This window comes from Oratosquilla oratoria, chromosome 11 (assembly GCF_046742065.1).
Source record: "Oratosquilla oratoria isolate Oo_2021 chromosome 11, ASM4674206v1, whole genome shotgun sequence".
NCBI lineage: Eukaryota > Metazoa > Arthropoda > Malacostraca > Stomatopoda > Squillidae > Oratosquilla > Oratosquilla oratoria.
In genome coordinates, this window is record NC_134787.1 from 29,947,958 (window position 1) to 29,971,911 (window position 23,954).

General features: G+C 39.0%; 1 protein-coding gene across 1 annotated transcript in view; it reads right to left on the bottom strand.

Moving 5' to 3' along the window:
* The window catches only part of LOC143029710 (U6 snRNA-associated Sm-like protein LSm2), a 51,472-nt gene that overhangs the window by 23,461 nt on the left and 4,057 nt on the right, over nucleotides 1-23,954 (bottom strand). The window lies entirely within an intron of this gene.

The window sequence follows — 23,954 nt, forward strand, 5'->3', positions numbered from 1 at the left end:
TCACAACCATTCTCTATTCACACCTATCTCTTGCCTTCTCCTTTCCCTGGTCCACAGACATTCACCTTTTACTCAAGCCCTTTCACCCCATCCATCCATCTCATTCTTGGTCTATCACTCTGGTTCATTCCATCCACCTCTGCCTTTCACATTCTTTTTGCTAGTTTTTCTTCACCCATCCTTTTCATAACCCTAAACCATCACAGTATTCTTTCATCAGCCCTATCTGCCAACTCCCTTTCCACCCCTGCTCTCCTCTTCATTTCTCACTCTATCCATCCTCATAACACCCACCATACTTCTCAAACATTTCATCTTAAAACACTTCTCTTTGCTGCCTCTCTTAAATTTCAAGTCTCTGCCCCATACAGTGTCATTACTATGATCACATTTTTATATATCATGTATGTGATATACATAAAAAAAAAAAAAAAAAAAAAAAAAAAATAATAATAATAATAATAATAATAATAATAATAAAAAATAAAAAAAAATACACTGACCTAATTTTTAGGGTTCTAGTTAGTGTTCTCCACCCAGACCGGGGCCTCTGAAAGGTACAGGCCTGGATGTTTATGTCACATGAGAAGGTGGCCTGTAGCCCCAGCTTACCATCTACTCCCTCTCAATGCTTGTATTTCTTTTAAATGGTCAGTATTCAATGTTAACAGAAGGCATTATTGAGCTCAGATTCAATGATAAGCAATGATATAAGAATAATTTCATGAATAATAGGTAGAGTTTAGGGTACTTGTAAAATATAAGTGTGCAAATGAAATACTTTGCCAACTGGTATGCAACAGAGTTAACTTCTCTATTACTTAAATTCAATATTGTACTTTATGGGGAGTACAACTGCAGCATCTACATCAGTGCTTCTTAACATTTTCCAATGTATGCACACCTTTTAAACTCAAGTCACTTCTCACATCCCCTGATATACTGCACTAATGGTACGAAATCTTGATATACATACATATACCAAAGGCTTTTTTCCCCCTTACACAGCAGGTAGGCAAAAGACAAAGGTATAGAAACCACTTCCACCCATTCCATCCCCTACATACTCCACTCCCCTCTTACCCTCTTCCCTCCCTCTTATCTTGGTACCTTGTGGATGATGGGTCATCTCTGCATCTTGTCCAGTGCCCTGGGTCAGAAACAGTGTCGCAAGAGACACCACATCCACAGCAAGGCCACATCATTAATTCGGGGACCTCCCCACCCCTCCCTTCCCCTCATGCAGAAAAGGAAAAGACAAGGAGAAATCCCTTCGGGCTGCATCAATTTATTTCTCATACATACTCCCTTAGCCCCATCCCCCACCCACTCCCCCTCATGTATCACAGCATCATCCATACACAACCCTTCTCCATTCACCCCTATCTTCTGTCCTCTCCTGTCTTTCCTCAAGACATTCCCCTCTTTCCCAGTGCCCCTTTTACCCCATCCATCCATCTCATCCTAGGTCAACCCCTCATGTTCACTCCTTCCACCTTTGCCTTCCACACTTTCTTCACTCATTCTTTCCATGTGTTCAAACCATCCCAATACTCTTTCATCAACCCTATCTCCCAACTCCCTTTCCACCCCCGTTCTCCTCCTCACCTCCTCATTTTTCACTGTACCTAGCCTAGTAACTCCTATCATACTTTTCAGGCATTTCATCTCAAACACATTCAAACTCTTTCTTTCTTATGTTCCATGTTTCTGCCCCACACAGTGACGTTGGCACAATCCCTCCTTCATACAACCTCTTCTCAGCATCCATTCCCAAATGTCTATTTCTCATTACACTTTTTAAACCCCAAGGCATTTATTTGCTTCTCCCAATCCACACTCCACCTCCACTCCTCCCTTTCCCACAACACTTGCACCCAAGTATCTAAAACTATCTACTCCCTCCAGTCTCTCTCCCTTAATACTCACTTCCAGTCTGCTGCCACCCTCTCCCCTTGTACATCTCATCACCTTTACTCTTACCCACATCTATCTTCAACTTCCTTCTTCCGCACACCTTCCCAAACTCGGTCACTATCTTCCTCAATCCCTCCTCTGATCCTGCTACAAGTGCCGTGTCATCTGCAAACAACAACTGGCTTATCTCCCACTTTTCTCCACCCTCTTTAACCCCTTCGATACGATGACGCCTATGTAGGTATCATGAGGAACAAGTGGGTACACGAGGATGCCGATGTCGGCGTCTTGATTATATATATTGTAGTTGTACATGCGTGATCCCCATACTCTGTAAACTGGCTTCATCATATTTTCTATGGTTATCAAAATTCACAGGTGAAAGAGAACGAGCAATACAGCGGTAACTTTATTTTCTATAATGTGGGTATTATGACGCAACATCGCATGTCTGGCAGCTAATGCTGCCCGCGAGATTTTGGCCCGGAGTGAAGAGGTTAACCATCTCCAATCCCTGACCCACCACCCTTGTATTCACCTCTCGCACCACCCCTTCCATGTATAAATTGAACAGCAAGGGCGATATAACAAATCCCTGACGAAGTCCCACCAAACCACTCACTCACTCCATTTTTAATCCTAACAAAACCTCCACCACTCTTGTAGAAACTCTTGACTGTTCTTAACAGCTTTCTTCCTATCCCATATATCTGCAAAACCTCCCAGTGCCCTCCCATCTACCTTGTCATAATCCTTTTCCAGATCCATGAAAGCTCAAAAAACATCCTTACCTTTTCCTATAGCTCTCTCACATATCTATCTTACCACAAAAATCTGATCCACACAACCCCCACCCGTCCCAAACCCTCACTGTTCCTCACCAACCACTCCCTCAGCTCCTCTCCCAATCTGCTCAATCAAGACCCATAAGCCCCACAACCACACACAACAAGCCAATCCTTCTGAAACTACTACACTCACACTTGTCCCCCTTTCCCTTGTAAAGTGGAACTATACATGCACTCCTCCAGCACTCTACCCTCTCTTAAACAAACATTAAATAACCTCACCAGTCAATCCACCACAACTGTACCTCCTTTTTTCAGACATTCTGCATGGCATTCATCCAACCCAGGTGCCCCACTTGCTCTCATCATCCCAACAGCCGCCCTCACTTCATCCTTCCTTACTTCTCCTCCACCCTCCCACTCATCATGGTCACCCTCTCAGCACCTCCCACTGCAACTACCTTTCCCTACCTATCCCCCTTCACATTCAGCAACTCCACAAAACACTCTGCCCACCCTCCTCTCACTGCCCCCTCTCCACTATCATCTCTCCATCTGCACCTCTCACCTCCCCTTCTCCACTTGATTCGCTTCCTCTTCCTCTTTTAACCACTTCCATACGGTGATGCCTACGTAGGCGGTATGAGGAGCAAGTGGGTACTCGATGATGCCGACGTCGCCATCTTGATTATCTTTATTGTAGTCATACCTACGTAATTTCCATTCTCTCTAAACTGGCTTCATCAATTTTCTATGGTTATCAAAATACACGAGTGAAAGAGAACGAACGATTGAGCACTGACTTTATTTTTTATAATGCGTTTATTATGACGCAACATCGCACGTTGGGCAGCTAATGCTGCCAGACGTGCGATGTGCCCCGGAGTGAAAAAAAAAAGGTCATACCCTTACCCCATTTCACATCTGCTCTCCTCTTTGCTATCTTATGCTTTATTTCTCTTCTCTTTACTTTGTATCTCTCATATGATTCCCTCGTCCTAATTTGTAACCAATCTATGAAAGCCAGCTTCTTCTCTTCTGCACCCTTCTTTGCTTCTTAATCCCACCACTCACTACCTTTCCTTCTATTTCCTCCCGTGCTCCTTGTTCCACACACCTTATGACTTCCTCCTTGAACCATCCCCATTCCTCCTCCACTCCTAGTTCAACTCGATCCTTCACTCCCTCCCACTCCTCTCTCAGCTTCTTATACTCCTCCTTTTCTTTCTCATTTAAGCAGTTCACTCTAAGTACCTCCCTACATTCTGCCCTTCTCCTCTTTCTCCACCTATTCTCCACTCTCAACTTACCTTCCACCAAAAAATCTGATATTCCCCCCCACTCTCTCCCCTTTGAACATGTACATCTTTAACTCTTCCTACTATACTCGTGGTTACCACTATATAGTCCATTAATGCTCTATCTACCACCCTTCCATCCACCATCCTCTCCCATGTGTACTTATGTACTTTCTTCCTAAATACTGTATTTGCTATCATCAACTCTCTTTCGAGACAAATCTCTACTATCAACTCTCCACTACGATTTTTCCCTGGAATTCCATACTTCCCAATCACTCTGTCTATTGGTTTATTTCCTACTGTAGCATTAAGGTCTCCCAATACCACTACATTGACATTTCTCCCTAATCCCTCTATGCACTTATTTAAATCCATCCAAAAATCCTCCCTTTCCTCCACGCTCTTCTCACTACCAGGCCCATACGCACTTACAAAAACCCATATCTCCCTTCCCAGCACTTACCTATCTCTTCACTTACTAGTATAGCCACCCCTTCTCTTGCTCGCTCTCTCTTCACTCCTGAGAACCTCCCATCTACACTACCAAACTCACACTCACCCCTCCCTTTCAACTTGGTTTCATTCAATGCCAACACATACATCTTTCTTCTCACAAACATACTGCCTATCTCTTCCATTTTACTCTCATCTGTTCCACATCCACGCACATTTAAGACCCCAAACCTTAGGGTACTGGTTGGAAAACTCCTAGACCCTCTTATGTTTTTACTTTTTTAGGAATGTCCCCTTTGGAGCTACAAGTAGCAGAATTCATAGTCCTATCCCTGTCCCATTTTTTGTAGCCTCGTACAACTCAGTGGGAAGACCTGGTGGCAGCATTCTATCCCTCACCACAGGGTAGGCATAAAAAGGAAATGAATATTCAGTGAAATGGTGCAGGACAGTAACAAGGGGTTGGGGACAGCATAATGGAGGGACAGTCGCAATATCATAAAAGTGTCATCATTTCTCTATGAACAGAGTCTTCCTCTACCACAAACAAAATGATATGTGGGTCTGGTCTGTAGGGGCACCCCATATAGACTCTAAAGTATCAACTGCATGCTACTTTGCTACAATAACATGCAGCCAATACCCCTGACAGATCGCGATATAAGTGTTAAATATAACGTTACGGCTTGACTTGCACTACCTACGTATGTACTATACATAGATATCTAGGTGCATGAGGCACAGCATTCAGTACCATCCTTGCATCCTTGGTTATAATCCAGTGATCTACTCATACACACAAAGTTTCTTTACATATTAGTTGTTTTTAACCAACCTACATATCACAGCTCATCTCTACTTCATCAATATACTTTCAACATTGCACATTGAATGTTAATTTCATATCCTTTATATGACTACATAAATTTCACATATATTTCCAACATTACACACTGAATGTTGAAAATTCCTTTTCTTAGCCTTAACAATGGCTTAAGAAAAGAGTATTGTTAACATTCAGGCAGCCCATTTGTGTGACATCAAATACACATCTGGGTCTGTACCTTTTGGAGGCTCCACCCAGACCTTATAATGCCATGTTTTGTAGGATGAACATACAGAGAGCAGGATCCCACTAGGTCACCTTTTACAAAAGGCATGGGAAACATGGTGGCAGATTTGTTTTTCTCCCCTACCACAGTTCATGGGAACTGCATAAAGGAACTGTTGTAGTACAAATGTAGCATCATTCCTCTGTAAGAAGAGATTTTAATCTGACATAAACATACACAAAGGATGTGTGATGCTGGTTCAGAAGGTCATCCCAAATCAATTCTAAAACATTGACTACATGTTTTCATGCAGTCAATAGTCCAGTACAGGTATAAACAAATAAATAAAACATGAATACATACATAGATATACCATCAACTTTTCCCCCCTCATAAGGTAGTCAAAGTCAAATGCATAAATCCACTCCCACCAATTTCATCCCCCACATACTTCACTCCCATTCACCTTCCCTTCCCCCCTCTTTTCTTGACTCCTCCTGGATGACAGGTCACCTCTGCATCTTGCCCACTGTCCTGAGTCAGAAGCAATGCAGCAAGATACAGCACATCCACAGCAAGGACACTTCTTTTAATTGGTGACCCCCTCTCTCCATCCCCTCAAGTACAAAAAGAGAAGACGGAGAGAAATCCCTTCAGACAGCATCAAAATATCATTTACACATACTCCCTCACCCCCCATCCTCCACCCACTCCCTTCCATGCATCACAGCATCATCCATAAACAACCATAAACAAAAATCAATTACAAGCATGGGCTTTGGACAACAATTCCTAAGAACCACATTTGAGTATTCCTTTCCATCATGGTTCCCAACAATCAAAAAACCAAGACACTTTATTAACTATACAAATAAAGCAATGAGAGTAATAATATACACACCAAAAACCACCCCAACAGGACATCTGCACACAATAATCCTTCTCACACATCTCATTATATTATGCCAGCACTACCAACTGAGAGCATTATTGAAAGAGAGAAAGAGAGAGAGAGAGAGAGAGAGAGAGAGAGAGAGAGAGAGAGAGAGAGAGAGAGAGAGAGAGAGAGAGAGAGAGAGAGAGAGAGAGAGAGAGAGAGAAACCACCTCTTTCTCTTTGATCAAGTTGGCTGACCCAGTGTCTTTAGTCTTTCCTCATCTTTGCCAGGCTGGGGACCAGTTTGGTTGCAGTCCTTTGTATTCTCTCGATCTTGTTTATACCTACTGCCGTTATGCTGTTTTATGTGGTACTGGTGGTAGGGTGTATGTGCGGGAGCTGTTGTTGTCAGGGTTGTTAATGAAGTATTGAGTTTGGTGGTCTGATTTAAGAACTTGTTAAGTGATCTTGGTGTAAATGTGTTGTTATGCGGGTGTATTGTATGGCACTGGTCAAAGGTTATTGTATATATTCAAGTAGTAAGCTGCCCCCCCTTTTTTTTCTGTTCAGCTATTAGTGCTTCTGTGACATAATGAAATGGGTGAGAGGCTTTGAGGGTTTTAGCATAGAACTGTGTACCTAACATTTTCTTGTGATATTCTGATGGGAGGGAATTTGGTAAAATTCCAGAATAACAAGCATATATATTTAACATGAAACTTACATTGTCTAATAAGCTCCTGAGCTAACTAAACCCATTTTATATATATATAAAAAAAAATTAGAAGTGCACACCTACACAATATAGCAAGAGAAATTAAATAATAATTTTGTAAATTATAATACATCAATGTCATATACATTATTCTTGGCAGAAATCAATAACAGAAAATGTTGCTTAAAGATATACATATACAATAGCAGTCACTTCTGCTGCTTGAGATGCCATCTTTGTTTTGGTAGATGTGGAGGTCGAAAAAATTAAAGTACGATAAATTCATCTATTCTAACCTAACCTACCTACCTAATCAAAGGATTACAAAGGCGGAGCATGCCGACAGGAGACCTTTTGGTCCATATCTAGGGCGGATGGAGGAAAAAAAAAAAAAAAAAAAAATCTTAATAATAATAATAAATAAATAAAAAGTATAATAATGTATCAAATAAAATACATAAATGCATAGACACAGTCAAACAACAAACAGGTAAATAGTAAATAATAATAAATTGACATATAACTAATAGTAAATGAGAATCAAACAGACAAATGATAACAAAAACAAATATAAAATAAATAATAATCATTACAGCATCTTGCTTAGGTGTTTATCTAAATGATTTTTAAAGCTTCGAACTGAACTACATTGCACTGCCTCTGCAGGAAGTTTATTCCATTCATTAACTACACGGTTGGCAAAGTTGTTTCTATCCACTTCCAAATTGAATCTATTTCCGGACAGTTTGAGACCATTGTTTCTTGTCTGATTCTCATTCAATGTGAAAATTTTGTCACTTTTGATGTTGTCAATTCCCTTTAGAATTTTAAAAACCTGTATCAAGTCACCTCTGAGTCTACGCTTTTTTAGAGACACTTTTAGTCAATTTTCATATGATTTATTTTTGATATTTGGAATCAGTTTTGTGGCTTGCCATTGTACTTTTTCCAATCTATCAATGTCTTTAATGAGATTCGGTGACCATACGGAAACAGCATATCCCAAATGTGGACGAACAAACGATTTATATAGCTTGTTAATGAGTGATGGACTTTTGAAGTCAAAAGATCGCGCAATCAGTTCTAGAATCTTATTTGCCTTCTCAGAGGCTGAAATACACTGCTTGGATGATTTGAGATCGTTACTGATAATTACACCGAGATCTTTTTCACTATTCACTTTTGTTAACGAATTTCCAAATAACTTGTAATCGTACTTACTGTTATTTTTACTTATGTGCATTACCTTGCATTTACTTGTGTTAAATTTCATTAGCCACTTTTCAGGTCATTGCTGTAATTTATCTAAATCTTCATGAAAATCTAACTGATTTAAGTGATCATTTGCCATTCTGCACAGTTTTGTATCATCAGCAAATTTGGAAACAGTAGATTTTAGTCCATGGTCTATATCATTTATATATACTATAAATAGAAGTGGCCCAAGAACGGAACCTTAAGGAACTTCACTTGTAACATTTTTCCATCTAGAAGTTTTTCCATTTAAAACAACTCTCTGTTTTTGACCATTTAACCAATTACTAGTCCAACTTAATAGGCTACCACTTATTCCGTGTGAAGCTAATTTAGTAAGTAGTCTTTCGTGGGGAACGGTATCAAAAGCTTTTGCAAAGTCTAGATATATTAAATCTACATTGTTTCTTTTGTCATAACTCGAGATAACTGTGTTGTAGAATTCGAGTAAGTTAGTCACACAAGAACGTTTCCGTCTGAAACCATGCTGGCTATCATTTATCAAACGGTTACTTTCTAAATGAAGTTCAATAGCATCTCTGATGATAGTTTCCATTATTTTTCCTACAATTGAAGTCAAACTTATAGGCCTATAGCTATTAGGTTTCTTTTTGTCACCTTTTTTGAATATGGGAGTAACATTAGCTAGCTTCCATTCTCTTGGGACATCTCCGGATATGATGGATTTCTTGAAAATAATTTCTAATGGAACAACAATCTCATTTTTCATTTCCTTTAAGATTCTTGGATACCAGCCGTCAGGCCCTGGTGTTTTATTAACTTTGAGTTTCTCTTCTTTCTTTTCCTGTTGACGTTTCCCATTTTCATATGGGGTCATCATTCCTCGCTAGTCGTTTCCCCTTTGAGTTTATACACCTTTTAATTTTTTCTTTTGTTATATTTACCGTAGTAAGTTTACCCTAGACTTTTCACAGGTTTCAGTTTGGAGCTCACTTTGAGGTGTTTCATTTACGAATACCAAGCTAAAATAATTGTTTAAAATATTACACATTCCTTCATTTGAATATTCAAGTTGACCGTCAGCAGATAATAGTGGACCAATGTGATTCCTAACGACCTTATTATCTCTAATGTGACTGTAAAATTCTTTGGGATTCTCTTTGGATTTATCAGCGATATTCATTTCGTATTGTCGTTTTCTTTTTTTTCATTGTCTTTTTTAAATCTCTCTGTACTGATACATAACTTTCATAGTCATTAGATGCACCCGAGCACTTATATTTCTTATAAGCCTGTCTCTTTTTAGCAATACTTTTTTCAGTTTCTTTGTAGAGCCACTTTGGGCGAGCCTAATTTGGGGGACGTCTGTCCTTAAAAGGAATGTAAGTATGAATCATCTTAGTAAGCGTATTTTAAAATATTTCCCACATCTGATCTACAGGTCTTTTGCTTAATTTTGCCTCCCAATCTGTAAGCTGAAGCTCCTGACGTAGTCCTATGAACTGAGGTTTACTGAAATCGGGTATTTTAGAAACACAAGTATCCATTCTAAAATTTTTAGGAGTTTGAATCTAAGTAAGTTGTGATCTCTATTTGCAACAGTTTCACCGACTTCTACATCAGTTACCATGCTTTTGCGGCTAGTGAATGGGGTAAAAGAGGCTTTAGGGAAGAGGGGAATGTCTGTTGAGGAAGGACAGGAGAGGACAGAAGATAGGAGTGAATGGAGAATGGTTGTATATGGATGATGTTGTGATGCATGAGGTGGAATGGGTGGGGGATGGGGGTGAGATAGTATGAGAAAAATTTGATGCAGCCCTGTGTCTTGTGACACTGCTTCTGACCCAGGGCAGTGGACAAGATGCAGGGATGACCCATCATCCAGGAGGTGCCAAGATAAAAGGGATGGTAGAGAGTGGAGGGGAATGGAGTGTATTACTCGTAGGGATTGAATAGGTGGAAATGGTTTTTATGCCTTTGTTTTTTGGCTACCTCCCTTGTATGAGGGAAAAAGCATTTGGTATATGCAGATTTTCCAGTAAAATTCCAGTATCACACAAGCACAGATATTTAACATGAAACTTAATGTTGTCCAATAGCTCCTAACCTAACTTAATGTAACCATTCCATAGATAAAATCTTTCAAATGCAAAAAAGAAAAGTAAAAAATGAGCTTGCATGATACTGGCATAGAACCAATTTTTCATGGTCTCTGTGCTATTCACCTTCTCACATTTTACCACATCTCAAATTGTGAGTACTTAGGGTCAGTTTTAAAACCCACGTGTACCATGCTCAGTCAGAAGTTCAGAAACAATTCTTTTCATGTTGTTGTTGTTGTTGTTGTTGTTCCCTAGACTGTCTGTCCGAGCAGTCCCATCTCCCCAAGGAATGCCACAGCCGAAACTGGGTTTTCCCACAAATCCTTTATAGAGTGTATGTTGTGTTGTTTGCGTGCATGATTGTGTATAATGCAGTCTTCCATTATGTGTTGTATGGTATGGGGTGAAGTGTTACATCCTGGGCAGCTGTTCACAATGCGGTCATCCAGTCTCTTCTGGTAGCTTAGAAGTGCTGGGTGGTGGCCGCACCGCAGTCTGGCCAGGTGGACTCTGTTCTTTTGTGGGAGAGAGGATTCAGAAGGGTGGATATCAGGGGGTCTGGCATGCAGCAGTGTGTTGTCTTTCAGTGTGTTAATGGAGCGGTGAGTGATATGATTATGAATATGTTTCCGGAGGCTGGTATTTGGTGGTTGTGGAGGAAGAGAAGAGAGTATCTGTGTGTGATACAGGTCTTTGGGTGTTGTTTTAATATTTCTTGGTGTGTGTGGGTGTTCTGCTATGTAGTGTAGTGGGTGTGATGTTTTTGTGGTGGCTGCGGCAAGTGTTTGTGTGCCTCTCATGTCGAGGTGGTCCTTGACTTTGAGGACTTTTGTTTCATGGTGTAAATGGTCTGTAGGTGTTGTATTTGTGCAGCCTGTAATTGTTTTTAGGGCTTTGTTTTGTATGATTTGAAGGGTGTTGTGGTGTGTCTCACTGAGATTAGGAGCCCATGCAGGACTCGCATAATTCATCACTGAGCGTATGCATTGTTTGTATATTGTTGTATTAGTTTTTTTGTTTTGTCCAAATGTTGTTCCAGCGATTGACTTAAGTGCATTAAGTCTAGGTGTGCATTTGTTTTTTATGTTTGTGATGTGTTGTTTGAAAGACATGGATGTATCGTATGTTACACCAAGAATTTTCAGTGTGTTTGTGTGTGGTATTAGAGTGTTGTTGATGTAGAGATGAGGTATGTATTTGTGTTCTTTTGTCCAGTTGGTGAGAAGTGTTGCTGTAGATTTGGTTGGAGCTATTTTGAGTCTGTTTGTGATGAACCATGTGTTGAGTGTATCAAGGTATGGTTGGATTATTTCTGCAGCTTTGTCTGTGTTACGATGTGTGCATGTGATTGTTATGTCGTCTGCGTAGGAAGAGATTTGTATTTCTGAGGTGTCTGGTGTGGGTAAGTCATGCATGTATAGATTAAAGAGCGTGGGGGATAGAACAGAGCCCAGTGGTACTCCATTCTTAATGTTTCTGATGTGCGATGATTGGCCATTATATGACACGTAAGCATTCCTACCTGCCAGATAATTGGCCAGCCATCTTTTGGTGTTATTGTGCATGTCTGTGTTATATATTTTATTTGTTAGGTTGTGGCGGGGGATAGCATCAAAAGCTTTACTAATGTCTAATGTTATAAGAAGTGTTCTGTGGTGGGGCCTGTCTGAATTGATGCCATCTAAATTTCTTTGTGTGAGGTTTATCAGAAGAGTGTTTGTGGAGTGTAGTGGCCTAAAACCGTGTTGTGAGTCAGCAAGGGGAATATGTGGTGTGACAAGTTTAAGTATTAGGCGTTCAATGACTTTAGAGTGGGTGCAGAGAAGTGTGATTGGGCGGTGCGATGTTGGGATTGTTGGGTCTTTGTTCGGTTTTGGAATGGTGATTATTTTACCATGCTTCCAGATGTCAGGTATAGTGTTGTGTGAATAGCTGTAGTTTGCAATGTTTGTGAGTGCATGTATACCTTGTGGTCCAATGTGTTTTAGGTGGATGTTACTTATGTTATCAGGGCCACAGCCAGATGAGTGCTTGAGATTATGTATTATGTGTTTTGTCTGACTGTCTATGAAGGGTGTATAGTCTGAGTCTGTGGGAAAGTCTTTCTTACGTCGAATAGTGCGTCGGTCGTCAGGGTGAGAAGTGAGATGGCTTGTCTGTGCAAAATGATTTATGAGTGTGTTTGCTTGTTGTTTGTTTGAGGGTAGATTGTCTGTTGTTGTGATTATTGCTGCGTGAGAGCGTGTTGTGTTACTATTGGATAGTGTAATGCTGTTGAGTGTTTTATATAATTTGCTGGTGTTTGTTTTGTGATCAAGTGTATTGATAAAGTTTTGCCAATTTTGTGTTTTTTGTTTGTGCATTTTATTGGCAATCACAGTGTTTAGTGTTTGTATTTGGTCTGCTATGTTTTGAGGGATAGGTGTGGGGGTATTGTGTTTAAGTGTGTCTCGTTGTCTGATGAGGCCTTGGATTTCTGGTGTGAAGTTGGGGTTGTGTGATTTTCTGTTGCCTCTAGGGATGTATCTCTTGTCTGCATTTTGTATGATTGTATTAAAAGTGTGCACAGCATTGTTTATGTTTGTGATGGTGTACTGTTAAGTGTTTCAAAATGTTGTTCTGTCTCTGCAGTAAAAGCTTCCCAGTTAGCTCTCTTGTAATTGGTGTATGTGTGTCTGTGGCCAACTGGGGTGCATCTTGTTTTGGTGGTGATGATGATTGGAAGGTGGTCAGAACTAAGGGTTCTGACCACTCTCCATGATGTTGTTGGGGTTAGGCAGGGGGAGCAGAAGGTGATATCAGGAGAGGAGGGAGTGTATAGGGCTTGGTGTGGGATATGTGTATGATTATGTGTGTTGTTCATGATGGTCAATGAGTCAAACTGAGTCTGTATATCAAGCCCTCTGTCTGTGTCAGGGTTGTCAACATACCAGGCAGACGACTTGGCGTTGAAGTCACCACCCATGATCAGGTTGGGAATTGAGGCTAGTTGGCTAAATTGAGGCCTGAAGGTGTTTGGAACTGTGGGGGATGACTGGGGGGGAATGTACATGTTAACTATTGTCAGTGTTGATTTGTTCTCTTCATGTTAATGGTTTAGCTATGGAACTCTAGCATATCCAAATTTAACTTAAGAGCCATTTTTGCATGAACTATTCTTCCAAGGTTATTCATATTATTCATTTACATATCTTAACCTTAACTGTTACTCAACTTTTTATTATCTTTGTTCATTTTTTGTTCTGAAAGAAGCAAAACCAGCCACAGCTCAGAATTTGCATGTGTAATACTGACAACTTGACTGAATATCTCATCTGGATGACCTTTCCCCAGAAGACAGGCAGTAGACGTCATGCACTGGGAGACTAGAAAAATTGAAATTACCAATGCAGCACCCTATATAACGATGATCTGAGTAGATAGTTGATATAGCTGGAAATTGCATTGTAAGTAGCTTAAGTTTGATCTTAACTGTAATACTTGTACAACAAAGGGCCTAATGCAGTCTTCAGTGATGCCTTGAAAGTGCCAATGTCATCCAGCTCTGTGATCAAAGGGGGGAAAGAGTTCCACATTCTAATGACTCATACAGAAAAGAAATGTCTACGATATTCTCTAGAGCAGTAAGAATGAGCTATCTTACATTGATGCCCTTAGGTTCTTGTATCACTTAGGGGTGGAAACAGTCTTTCTGGGTCATAAGATACAAGGCCATGCATTATTTTCCAACATTCAATAATATCTGCTCTTAATAATCTTCCCCCTACAGAGAACAAATCCAAAGCATGGCACGGCACGGCATGGTAAAGAAGTTGTTCCATGCCTTGGATATTTCTAGTCCACCTTTGTTGCACAGATTCAAGGAGTTTTATGTATTCCAGATTTTGGGGGAAAATTCCATCAGTAGTCTAACATGTATGGTACATAAGCATAACATCATGGCTGGAGAGTGGCTGACCACTGACCTAAGTAAATTTAAAACCATCCCCTCTGCTTTACATGCCATAGTATGAATACAGTATGTTGAATCACAATGGCAAAAGCCGACAAGACTGTGAGAATAAACACCTTGTGAGATCGAAACCTTTATTGGTACTACGTTTCGCTTGTTACAGCTTTTTCAAGTACAGACATGACACACACTCTGAGCACATATAAGCCAACAGGGAAGGAACTGGGAGAGGTTATCAGGGAGGGGTGGGTGGTAGGTGGAGGGGGACGGGTGGGACTTGGTGGTGACAAAGGAGGACATTTGGGACAGTTTGTTGGAGTGGACTAAGGGGGACATTTCATACATTTATTTAATGCGGGTAACAGATGGATGATAGGAGGGGCGATGTTAAACATGCCTCTGTTCTGCTCAATGGTTTTGAAGCTTTGAATGGCGGCCGCTTCGAGGCATTTTCTCCTCATCCTGTCATGGAACCAGAGTTTCGTGTCTATGAGAATTCCCAGGTCCCTCCCAGAAGGCTAATAGGGAATCAGATGATTGTTATATGGTACAGGCCAAAGGGCGAGGGAACATTGAGGTCTTTTCCAAATCTCAAAACAGCACATTTATCTGGATGTCTATGTCTTGCTGATATTTGGTAATGTCTGACAGTAATGTGTAAGAACTGTAGTTGTCAATCTTATGTATCTTTAGATCATCTGCAAATATTTTACACTTGCATGTTAGATTGGAAGTCAGATGATTTATATATATCAAAAACAATATTGAGCCAAGCTTTGTGACATACCACTAGTGACATCCTTAAGAGTGCTCTGTTTACCATCAACTACAACATTCATGGTTCTTCCAGTTAGGAACTGTTGCAGCCACAAAACAGTTTCCAGAAATGCCCAGACACTGTAACTTAGTGATCAGAGTATAAATCAAATCCACAGTGTGTCCTTTACCAATGTTTGATGTAATATCTTAGTAAGTTAAAATCATCTGATCCTTGATACTTTGTCCAGTTCTGAATCCAAATTGGTGGTCCAATAAAAATATATTCTCTTTCAGATACTGTGTAAGGTGCTTAATAATGATCCTTTCCAAGAGTTTGCGACAAAGTGAAGTTAGACTAACTAGCGTGTAGTTTAATGGATCAAACTGTGCACCTTTCTTTAAGGTTGGAACAATATTCAAGTTTTTCCATATTTGAGGTAAATAGCCCATTCTTAGTGATTTCTGGAAAAATAGGAATAGTGGATAAGCTAAGGTGTTACAACATGATTTCAGAATACTGGGGTGTATGCCATTGGGTCCCATACTAGAGTCTGTATCTAGGCTGGCCAACAAAATTTTAACATCCTACTGTGTCAGGTTAACATCTGAGAGGTGACCATCTGCCATCTGATGAGCAGCTGGGGAAGATGTCAGTATACTATATACAGAGCTGAGAGTCTGCAAAAACCTCTGCCATTTGTTGCAGGTCGCCCATTCTATTTCCATCCTGGAGCAGAAATGGCCCAATTCCTGGATGGCCAGTCTTCTTGGACTTGTGGTGTACATAGGAATGGAACAGCCTTGCTTTGAGCAAGATTTTATTTTTACAATCAATGATTCCTTATAAGGAAATTGGGAGTGAAGAGAATAGCTTCTGTACTGATGGTTAATCTAATCTTGGCTACTTTCGTTATGATATTGAAAAATATATGTAAAGAATACTGGTGAGTGGAAACATTGAGGGAGAGGGGGTAGCTTCTACATTTCCAGATCTGTCCTCCTGAGTTGTCACTATATGGTCCAGAATATTCCCTGATATTGTAAAAGTTGATTCTTTAATCCACTGGGTCAGGTTACAGGTGATGCAATCCAGAAATGCCTTATCCTGGGAGGAGGCACTGATGCAATCAATGTTTCTGAGTGTGGCACCATCTTTTGCGGCCTGTTGGAATTTGTTTGGCTTAGTTTGAATGCTTGGAGCGTTCAGCGCATGCGTATGATATTGAAATTGTATTGTTGTTCTGCAAATGTATGCCCAATTCTTCCAAATCAAACAAATTTTCACCGATTTAAACACAAATTTGGTTACAGACGCTCCTCTACTTACGTTCATTCGTTTTACGTTTTTTCGATTTTACATTTGAACTGACTGTAAAAAAAAAAAAAATTTGAGTGAATTTTTTAGTTTAGCGCGCTCTCCGTAGTTCAAACGATACTTACGCATGACACTGCGTCCATTGTTTACATGGCACAAACGACAGACTGAACGTGCCTTGCCTCATCCTCCTCCTCCATCTCAATTTATGTTGCTTGAATTTAATTTATTTGAAATTAATGTTATTATTTTACAATGTTATGTGTATAATTAATGATTTAGGGGTGTTTTATAAGATACGGTAATAGAATTTACGGATGTATAGTACAGTAACAACTTACGTTCATTTTCAACTTACGTTCGGCCGTTCGGAACGTAACTAAAACGTAAGTTGAGGAGCGTCTGTATTCACCCTGGCAAATTAGTTTCCCGTGTAAAAATCTAAAGGTAAGGTGTCTACATAGAACTATGCAAATGTTATTTTCATGTTTTATAGCCTTTTTTCTCTCAAAAATGGGCAACTTAAGATCACTGAAAGTTTGCACAGCTGAGCCTAAGGGTGCCACATGTAGGTAGGTATGCACAAATGGTCTGCGCCATCATTGCGGATGAAATGTTTACACTGGCATCTTTTTGCGACCCGTTCAAATGGGTACACACCAATTTGAATGCTTGTATCATTCAACGCATGTGCAGAATTATCAAATTGTCTTGCTGTTCTGCAAGTGTATGCCTATTTCTTAAAAAAAATATAATAATAAAAAATTAAATAAAATAAAATGAAAAAATAAATAAATGCAAATTCAGCTATTAGCCTTTGCAAATTAGTTTTTCGAGTAAAAATTTAAAGATAAGACACCTATACAGTAAACTCGTGCTTATCCGAACGCGTTTTAACCGAATAATTGCATTAACCGAACATTTTCTCAATACGGTAGCCATCGCTTTAACCAAACGTATTTGGATCTCAACCGAACATTCAAACACCCCGCCGCCTCTTCCGCCACCCCCGTGCCACCCGCAAGCTTCACCAAGTGCTCACACGGTGGCAGCACACTCCATGTTTACACCTGATCGGCTGTTTGGCGGTACATACATTCGTGAGTCCTCTCGGTGACGATACAGTATCACAAGCTCTCCTAAACATTTTCTCTTTATACTCTATAGAATATGTTTATGAACTATTATAAGCATTTCCATGTGTATGTTAAGTTTACAGGTACGAATATTGGAGCTGACATTACCGCATAAAACTCTACAGGAATGAAAGTCGGATTAACCAAACATTTCGGTTAATCAGACATTTCTAATCCCCCTTGGAGTTCGGATAAGTGGAAGTTTACTGTATATGAATATCTAAATGTAATATTCATATCTTTTAGCCTATTTTCTCTTGGAAACAAAATTTTTTAAGATCGTTGATAAGAAACAGCTGTGCCTCAATCGTCAACATGTAGGCATGTTCTCTGATACTTAGTCGTGTTTGGTAATGCATGACATGTCGGAGATACTACGCGTAGTAGTCGTAGAAGGTGTTGTTCACAAATAATACATTGTTATGGTATGAATTTTAAGATGGACAGGCTATGCTATACCTATTACATTGCTATAATAGCAAGTATATGAAATAACTATTAATAATATGGTCAGTATTCCATGTCATGGACCATGTCCATGACCATGAGAAGTCTCAAGACTAGTAGAGGTCTAGAGGCTAGACTTAAATTTTCCTCTTGGTTTCATGATGATAACAGATATGAGCTGTTGAAATAAAGCTGTTTATTCAGATCATCATGATTATAGATAACATGATTAAACAAAATAACTCATTTGAAAGTAAAAAGACTATTCATTTTTCTATTTCAATAAACTGGTGTAAAAAATAATTCACCAATCTCAACATAAATCTAAGTTAGGTATTAGGATAGTTGCAGTACTGACTGGTTAGTGTGCCAAGAGTCAATCTAGGGGTAAGGGCTAGGGCACCAATATATGCACTTTTTAATGTGATGGTAGAGTTCATTTGGCTGTGCATACATTACATTGATGGAACATGTTACATGGTAGATGTTAGTAAGAATAGTATAAAAGGAAGGTCCTACATTGTTTTTGACATGCTCAGGTGATTTGTTGACCCATAAAACCTTCACATGCCAAGTTGCATGTCAAATGGGCCAGGGGTTTGGATTTTATGGATGATTATCTCTAAACTGACAATAGTTGCCATGGTAACATGAAAAGTGTTAGTAAGAATAATATAAAAGGAAGGTCCTACATCATTTTTGACATACTCAGGTGATTTGTTGACCCATAAAACCTTCACATGCCAAGTTGCATGCCAATTGGCCCAGGGGTTTGTTTTTTATTGATGATTATCTCTAAATTGACAACAGTTGCCATGGCAACATGAAAGGCGTTAGTAAGAATAGTATAAAAGGAAGGTCCTACATTGTTTTTGACATGCTAAGGTGATTTGTTGATTTTATTGATGACTATCTCTAAATTGACAATAGTTGCCATGGCAACATGAAAGGTGTTAGTAAGAATAGTATAAAAGGAAGATCCTACATTGTTTTTGACATGCTCAGGTGATTTATTGACCCATAAAACCTTCATATGCAAAGTTGCATGTCAATTGGGCCAAGTGTTTGGATTTTATTGATGACTATCTCTAAATTGACAATAGTTGCCATGGTAGCATATGTGTTAATAAGAATAGTATAAAAGGAAGGTCCTACATTGTTTTTGACATGTTCAGTTGATTTGTTGACCCATAAAACCTTCATATGCCAAGTTGCATGTCAATTGGGCCAGGGGTTTGGAATTTATTGATGATTATCTCTAAATTGACAATAGTTGCCATGGCAACATGATAGATGTTAGTAAGAATAGTACAAAAGGAAGCTCCTGCATTGTTTTTGACATGCTCAGGTGATTTGTTGACTCATAAAACCTTCATATGCCAAGTTGCATGTCAATTGGGCCAGGGGTTTGGATTTTACTGATGATTATCTCTAAACTGACAATAGTTGCCATGGCAACATGAAAAGTATTAGTAGGAATAGTATAAAAGGAAGGTCCTGCATTGTTTTTGACATGCTCAGATGATTTGTTGACTCATAAAACCTTCACATACCAAGTTGCACGTCAATTGGGCCAGGGGTTTGGATTATACTGATGATCATCTCTAAATTGACAACTTAATAGTTGCCATGAAAAGGCAAATTTGGTATGATGGAGATGTTCCCCATTGTTTTTGACACGTTCAGGTAATTTGTTGACCCATGAAGCCCAAGTATTCCAAATTTCAATAAAATTGGACCAGTGGTTTAGAATTTATGTGTTTTTCTTGACCAAAATATTTACAAATTACCACCCTTAATTCTACCCTTTTGTTATGGTAGCTAGGTCAAACACCACTAGAAGCGCCATCATTTATGAAGTCCGCCAATAGTGCGTTATTTTAATGCACATACCATTCAAACAGCCAAATTTACATATCACGGGAAATTCAATTCATAAAAATGTCACACGAGTGTATTTTACTACGATCATAGTAAATTTCAACCAATCACATCATCAATTATATATCGGTTCATAGAAATATGAAAAAACATGGCAGCCTGCATTCAGCAGTAAATCAAAAACTTGTTCATGTTTCAACGAGATAAATGAGCTAGAAAACTCCAATAAATGAGCAACAGACCCAAATACACGGAAACTACTAGTCTCACAGATTATTCTGATACCAAAACCAGGGCAGGGTATCACAGGAGAGCTGAGAAATCGTAAGTAGAATATGAGTTTTTTCTATCAGGTCGGGTAACGACGTCAAACATATTGTGGCATCTCAGCCGCCGATGCAGACGTGTCCATCAAATCATCTTTGCATGCTTTATCATGATCTATACTGGTACTCTAACCTAATGTAAGGTAGTATATTCCAGTTATATCTTGCTATTGAACACTGAATAACTATACAGACGCTCCTCAACTTACGTTTTAGTTACGTTCCGAACGGCCAAACGTAAGTTGAAAATGAACGTAAGTTGTTACTGTACTATACATCCGTAAATTCTATTACCGTATCTTATAAAACACCCCTAAATCATTAATTATACACATAACATTGTAAAATAATAACATTAATTTCAAATAAATTAAATTCAAGCAACATAAATTGAGATGGTGGAGGAGGAGGGGGAGGAGGAGGAGGAGGATGAGGCAAGGCACGTTCAGTCTGTCGTTTGTGCCATGTAAACAATGGATGCAGCATCATGCGTAAGTATCGTTTGAACTACGGAGAGCGCGCTAAACTAAAAAATTCACTCAAAATTTTTTTTTACAATCAGTTCAAACGTAAAATCCATAAAACATAAAACGAATGAACGTAAGTAGAAGAGTGTCTGTACTTGTTGTTATGTCATTCCTTGGGCCGCCATATTACCTAATCAAGGTAATAGTTATTTTGTAGTTCTCCAAACTTTCCAATGCTTGAAAAACGAAGTCTAGGGCACTTCCAACCACTCAGGTCAATTTGGCACTACGTTTCCAAAAGTGTTGTTACAATGTTATGTATATGGACTTGGCTACACACTTTTTGGCTCGATTTCCTGGGACAAAATAGACCTGATTAGGTATCTTTCAAAATGCAATATCTTGGGAACTAGTACAGCTAGATGGATTATTCAATTTGCATTGTACTCAGAGTGACTTTCTGCATCTCATGAGAACTATTTCAGCTCAAATATCAGGAATTCCATTTTCATGTTGATCTAGCTAGTTATGGTAAAGTCTAGCCAAAAATTTGGGATAAAAAAATAATTTAAGAAATCGTATCTCCCTTATTTTCAAGCTATTTCAAAAATTTAAAAAGTATTTTGGGTATTTGTTTAGTTTTGTACCTGGACGCAATACAGCAATAGAAAATTAAAAATTAATTTTGTAAATTATAATACATGAATGTAATATGCGAATTTTCTTGGCAGAAATAAAAATACCTTGCTACAAGCAAATATAATAATGAATGAAGTTGCTAGCATAGGATCGGGACGCCATCTTCTCTGTCAAGTGTTTGTCGTCTGCCCGGTCTAGTTGAAATGTCAGTTACAAGGTGTGCGGCCTTGGTACTTCCGGCAGTACCTCGTGAGGTACATATTCTTGAAGGAATGCTATGGATCTGAAGTCCATGCATTCCTTCAAGCTCCAAGAACCCTATATACCCCGCAATCTGAGAGAGTGATTGAACAGCCCGCCAACGTCTCTCGTGACGATGATGATCCAGATGACCTATAAATTGCAGGTACTGATTTATTAAACACAGGTTAGGTTAGGTTAGGTTAGACGAATTTATCATCCTTTCATTTCTTTGACGTCAGCATCTATCATAACAAACATGGCATAACATTCGTCCAGCACAACTTTGTTACTTACAAAATCTGTTTTAGTAACTTTTTTGTTTTTTTATTTCTGCCAAGAAAATTGCATATTACACTGATACATTATAATTTACATATATACTACTATATTGTGTCCAGGTGCAAAACTGAACATTTACTGTATTTTGTTTCTAATGAAATTATCTTTCATATGCAAATAGAATTTAAGGGATTTTTTTTTTTTTTTAATTTTGTGCCCGTGCCTAAATCAATGCAGTCCTCTTCCCATTGCTCTGAGCTGAGGGCAAGCTAAAAGCCCACCATTATGGTTACCTCCCTGCCATCACTGAACAAAGTACATTCGTGATTTTTGGCCGGTCAATTTATAGTTTCACCCAACCATAGAATTTGATATGTGGATTATGTGTTTCTGGTGAGAAATGTTGTGATATGAACGATGGTGTATATAATTTCCGTCGCAAATGCGTACTTTTGAAGTAATTAAGTATTGAACTTATGCACTTATGCCTACATCTCCCGAATGATCTGGGGGGACGTGTGGGAAATCGGGGTTTTTGGGTGGGGGAGACTAATAAATGGAGTAATGCGCACTGCCAAATAGGTGTAAAATGAAGAAGACTAAAGAAACCCATACAAAACTACAATATCCCATATCGGCGGGTACCGCGCGCGGCGCCATGTTTGTTTACTAACGATTGAAAATTTTTGTGACCAGAAGCGCTAGATTAGTCGCTCGCGCAAGACCTGGTAACTGTAAAGTAAAGTAAACTAACCTAACCTAACGGAGGTAACGTTAGTTTACGGTTAGGAAGTCTTGCGTGGCTGGAGTGGACTTCACTAAGTGTGACACATCTAGCGAGACATTGTTCGATTCGTTGGTAAACACAAAGATGGCTACCGCTAGACTCCGGCCATAGAATGTGATTTTCTATTTTTTTTTAAATATTTTTTAAAATGTTTTTGTTCATTTTATACCTGTTTTGCAACGCACATTACGTTAAATCTTTAGTTTCGACCATGGGAGGAATATAGTAATAGAAAATTAAATATTAATTTTGTAAATTAAAATGTATCAACGTAATATGCAATTTTGTCTGCGGAAATGAAAATAAAAATACCTTGCTACAAGCTAAATATGCTAATGAATGAAGTCAGTAGCATAGGATTGGGACGCCATGTTTGTTATGGTAGATGCCAACGTCAAAGAAATGAAAGGATGATAAATTCGTCTAAGGTAAAGTAAACTAAACTAACCTGACCGGTAAATCTTTAGTTTCGACCATGGGAGGAATATAGCAATAGAAAATTAAATATTAATTTGTATACTCCGCAAGCTGAGAGAGTGGTTGAAAAGCCCACCAACGTCTCTCACGACGACGACAACGTAGCCGATGACATCTAATTTGCAGGTAATGATTTATTAAACACAGGTTAGGTTAGGTTACTTTGGTGTTTACCTTAGACGAATTTATCATCCTTTCATTTCTTCGACGTCAGCATCTACCATAATAAACATGGCGTACCATTCGTCGTACACAACTTCGTTACTTAAGAAATCTGTTTAGCACCTTTTTTTTTTTCATTTCCACACACAAAATTGCATATTACGTTGATACATTTTAATTTACAAAATTAATATTTAATTTTCTATTGCTATATTCCTCCCATGGTCGAAACTAAAGACTTACCCACATTACTCCATGTATTAGTCTTCCCCACCCAAAAACCCCGATTTCCCACACATTCCCCCAGATCGTTCGGGAAACATAGGCATAAGTGCATAAGTTCAATACTTAATTACTTCAAAAGTACGCATTTGCGACGGAAATTATGTACACCATCGTTCATATCACAACATTTCTCACCAGAAAGAGGTAGGTCAAACACCACCAGAGGCGCCACTGTCGATGACGAGCACAATAGCGTGTCATTTTATGCGCACGCCATGCAAATGGCCAAATTTACATACCGCGGGAAATTTCATTTATACAAATGTTATGTGAGTGTATTTACTACGATCGTAGTAAATTTCAAACAATTACATCATCAGTTACATAAAAACATAAGATAAACATGGCGGCTTGCATTCAGCAGTAAATCGAAAATTGGT